This window comes from Arachis ipaensis, chromosome B9 (assembly GCF_059453495.1).
Source record: "Arachis ipaensis isolate K30076 ecotype BB chromosome B9, ASM5945349v1, whole genome shotgun sequence".
Taxonomy (NCBI): domain Eukaryota; kingdom Viridiplantae; phylum Streptophyta; class Magnoliopsida; order Fabales; family Fabaceae; genus Arachis; species Arachis ipaensis.
The window spans coordinates 108828857-108833822 of NC_142444.1; the positions used below are offsets into that span (position 1 = coordinate 108828857).

Sequence of the window (4966 nt, forward strand, 5' to 3'; positions counted from 1 at the left end):
ATGTTCCCTTGCTTCATCCTCTATGGTTTCCTTTGAGATCTCCTTTAGATTCTTTCCACTTCTGAGGGTTATGGCCTTACACTCTTCCCTTGCAATAGCCTTGGCAGCATGAGAAACGCTTGTCCCAGGGTTTTGCTTAGACAAATACAAAATTTGATTTTCTAGCTTCTGGATGGCAGCTCCTTGGTTTTGCAGGTTAGAATTTACTTCTTCCTTAAAAGCTTTCAATTCGGTTATGTCTTGACTCATGGTTGCAAGCATTCCTTCTATCCGGTTTAATTGATCTTGAAATTGTTGGTTCGGATTAGGTTGGGTAGGTTGATTATTTTGGCCATGATATGATGGTTGGGAGTAAGTGTTTTGTGTGGCTTGGTATGATCGTTGGTTGGAGTTTTGGTATGTGGAATTGTTATGTTGGTTGTGGTTGTAAGGTTTGTGGTTTTGTGGTTGGGTTTGTTGGCTCCCCCACCCAAAGTTTGGGTGATTTTTCCATCCTGGGTTGTAAGTGTTGGAATGTGGATCATATGATTCCCTTTGTTGGTTTCCCACATATTTGGCCTCTTCCCAATCACCTTCTTCAATGCTTACTTCCTCTTGATCTTGTGTGTGTATTGCAGCCACTTGCTTTGTTTCTAATTGCCTGGTAAGCTCTGCTAGTTGCTTGGCAAACACCTTGTTTTGGGCTAAAATTGTATCAACATGGTTCAGCTCCATGACTCCCTTAGTGTTGTGTCTCTCTGAAGCATAGTAGTACTCATTCTCAGCCACTGTTTCAATCACTTCAATGGCTTCTTCCACAGTCTTTTTCCTGTTCAATGAACCTCCTGATGAATGGTCCACAGCCTTCCTTGATTCATAAGAAAGTCCATCATAGAAAATATGCAATTGCACCCAGTCATGGAACATGTCTGGTGGGCATTTCCTTGTCAAATCCTTGAATCTCTCCCATGCCTCGTAGAGAGTTTCACCATCTTGTTGTCTAAAAGTCTGAACCTCAGATCGAAGCCTATTGACCTTTTGTGGGGGGTAGAAACGTGCCAGAAACTTGCTTTCCACCTCGTCCCAGGTTGTTAGGCTCCCCCTTGGGAATGATTCCAGCCACTTAGCTGCCTTGTCCCTAAGTGAAAATGGGAACAAAAGCAGTTTATAGGCATCTTCCTGGACTCCATTGGACTTCACAGTGTCGCAAATTCTCAGGAATTTGGTGAGATGTTGGTTTGGGTCTTCATTAGCACTTCCACCAAATGAACAATGATTCTCCACAAGTGATATTAGCTGTGGTTTGAGCTCAAAATTGTTGGCCTGAATGGGTGGTTTCTGGATGCTGCTACCACAATTCCCAGAGGTTGGGTTTATGTATGAACTAAGAACCCTCCTCTCAGGAATGGCATTGTTTCCATCAGCTCTCTCATGGTTGTGAACTTCTCTATCCATGTTGAGATCTAAAGCTTCCTCAAAATTGTCCTCAGATTCTCCTTCAGATTCCTCTTCTCCCACTACTCTCTTCCCTCTTGCTTCCCTTCTAAGTCTATGAAGGGTCCTCTCTGGTTCGGTATATGGAGGAGTTGATGTCTCTCCTCTCCTACCTGTCATACAAGAACACAGCACAGGCAACAAACAAGTGAAATACTCTTGGTTAATGGAAGAGTATGGTTAGAGCAATTGAGGAATTAATTCAAACAGTTAGTGAGTCAGTGAGTTAGTTGCTTGAATTTAAAGGCATAAAGAAGGAAAGCATGTAACAGAGTGCTGAAATTAAAATTCAACAAGTAACTTGTACTGAATTAATCAAAACAAAAAAAATGCTCAATCTAGTTAACTTCCAATTTGAGAATTGTCAATCGAAAACCAATCCCCGGCAACGGCGCCATAAACTTGATGTGCATAAACTAGTTATGCTACGATTTAGGAAATTGCACGATCAGCAAAATTCCTTCCGGCAAGTGCACCGGTTATCGTCAAGTAAAAACTCACAATAGAGTGAGGTCGAATCCCACAAGGATTGGTTGAATGAGCAATTCAGATTAGAAGTGTGTTCTAGTTGAGCGGAATCAAGATTTAGATGAGAATTGCGGAATGTAAAATTGGCGGGAAAAGTAAATGACAAGAAATTGAAATGGCGGAATCTTAAATTGCATGAATTAAAGAGCAGAAGCTAAATTGCTGAAATTAAAAGGGAATGTGGGTGATTGCATGAATGTAATTGCAGAATGTAAAGATAATAGTGGAAATCAGAAATGGGGAATTCATTGGGTTATAGGAGATATTGAGATCTCCGAATCAAAACATGTTTATCTCTTCCTCAAGCAATGCGTTCATTGAATTTTGCTTGGCAATCTTATATGATTGGATCCCAATCCCTTGGCTCACCAATTCTCTCTAAAAACGAACAAATTCCCAATCCCTTGGTTTAAATGTTCATAAGAAGAGATGATGCTCGATCACTGATTATACCACACAGTTTCATGAACCACAATTTGGTAGGATTACATGTCACAATATCCATCCAAACCCCAATCCAATTCACTGTGAGAAAGCTTCTCTAGCATGAATCCTCCATTCCTTTCCCAAGGTTCCGAAGGATTCCAATTATGGGTAGTTTCTTTCCCAAGACAACTACCCAATGGAATTAGATCGAGAAGCTTTCTAACAAAATTCAAGAGAAAAGATTGAAGAAGAAGATAAACTATTATTGATTCATTGAATTACAATAGAGCTCCCTAACCCAATGAAAGGGGGTTTAGTGAGTCATAGCTCTGAATTCAATTACAAAGATATGAAAACTAGCTAAATGAAAAGGTAAAAAGTCCTCCTCACTTAAATTCTATCCTATTTATACACTTTCTATATTGAGCTTCTGTTATGTTTCTTGGGCTTTGAGGCCTCTCCCTGCTTTCCTTTTGCTTTGGGTTTATGATCCATAATCTTGATGAGGCTGCTGATCCAAATTCTGTAACATTCATTGAGCCAACTTAGTGATAATCAAATAATAATACATGACTCAACAAATTGAAATTTCAGACTCATCAATCCTTCAGGCCCAATCCCATAAACCATGATATTCAATTGGATTTCATGCCAGAGTAAGTTTAAGTTAATGTTTGTGCTCAAAGACTAACTTAAACCGCAATATTTTTGGCCCAGAAACCTTTTCCAAGAGTGGCGTTTAAGTTGCAGTTTAAGCTTAGACTGCAGCTTAAACGCCAGACACTTCTAGTGAAGCCTTTTGTAGAAGCACGTTTAAGCTTCAGTTCAAGGTTAAACTGAAGCTTAAACGTGGAAATGGAAGAAGGCAGCCCTGGAGAGTCATGTAGTCGAACACGTTTAAGCTTCAGTTTAAGGTTAAACTGAAGCTTAAACGTGGAGATAGGAAGGGCAGCCCTGGAGGTCGAACACGTTTAAGCTCCAGTTTAAGGTTAAACTGGAGCTTAAACGTGGAAGAGGAGAAAGCCATCCTGGAGGTCGAACACGTTTAAGCTCCAGTTTAAGGTTAAACTGGAGCTTAAACGTGGAAGAGGAGAAAGGTAGCCCTGGAGGTGTCGAACACGTTTAAGCTCCAGTTTAAGGTTAAACTGGAGCTTAAACGTGGAAATGGAGAAAGCAACCCTGGAGGAGAAACTTGGTCGAACACGTTTAAGCTCCAGTTTAAGGTCAAACTGGAGCTTAAACGTGGAAATGGCTCCCTGGTGCTTTTCCCCTTTCTGGCGTTTAACCTTCAGTTTAAGGTTAAACTGGAGGTTAAACGTGGAACTGCCCCCCTTGGTGCTCTTCTCACTTCTGGCGTTTAACCTCCAGTTTAAGGTCAAACTGGAGGTTAAACGTGGACATGCTTCTTTGGTGAGACTTCCATTCTGGCGTTTAACCTCCAGTTTAAGGTTAAACTGGAGGTTAAACTTCAATTCCAGCATTTCTTAGCCTTCATGATTCTGGCGTTTAAGCTCCAGTTTAGGCTTAAACTGGAACTTAAACTCCACATGTGATATTCAAGCTTCCTTTATTGATTTTGTTGCTTCCTTGCTTAGCCTCTTCTTCCCTGAAATCATCCAAACAATTGCATCAAAGTCTTGCAAAATTTCATGAGAAATCTTCCATTCATAGCATTCAAGTAATATAACTAAAACTCATGGAATTTGCATCAAAATCATATTGTTTGGATGGTTCATTGCTTTGTTATTCTTTTAACCATTCTTGGTTACTTTAAGCTCAAGAAAATGCATAAAACCACTAAAACTAACAGAAAAACACTAGTGAAACTAGCCTAAGATGCCTTGGCATCAGTCTTCATGGATGACTTCTCAGTATATGGAGACTCATTCAGCTCCTGTCTTGATCACCTGAAACTTGTTCTGAAAAGATGCCAAGAAACCAACCTAGTTTTAAACTGGGAAAAGTGTCACTTCATGGTGACTGAAGGAATTGTTCTTGGGCATAAAATCTCAAACAAGGGAATAGAGGTGGATCAAGCAAAAATAGAGGTAATTGAAAAATTACCACCACCTGCCAATGTTAAGGCAATCAGAAGCTTTCTGGGGCATGCAGGATTCTATAGGAGGTTTATAAAGGATTTTTCAAAAATTGCAAAACCTCTAAGCAATTTACTAGTTGCTGACACGCCATTTGTGTTTGACACAAAGTGCCTGCAGGCGTTTGAAATGCTGAAAGCTAAGCTGGTCACAGCACCAGTCATTTCTGCACCAGACTGGACATTACCATTTGAGCTAATGTGCGATGCCAGTGATCATGCCATTGGTGCAGTATTGGGACAGAGGCATGACAAGCTTCTGCATGTCATTTATTATGCCAGTCGCGTTCTAAATGATGCCCAGAAAAATTACACAACCACAGAAAAAGAACTACTTGCAGTGGTTTACGCCATTGACAAGTTCAGATCATACTTAGTAGGATCAAAAGTGATTGTGTATACTAACCATGCTGCTCTTAAATATCTACTCACAAAGCAGGATTC

General features: G+C 40.3%; 1 non-coding gene across 1 annotated transcript; it reads left to right on the forward strand.

The window, feature by feature from the left end:
• Window positions 1-904: 904 nt before the first annotated feature.
• On the forward strand, window positions 905-1008 carry LOC148545854 (small nucleolar RNA R71). The gene has a single exon (XR_015900675.1). It is a non-coding gene; the product is annotated as a small nucleolar RNA R71 (small nucleolar RNA).
• The last annotated feature ends 3958 nt before the right edge of the window (window positions 1009-4966 follow it).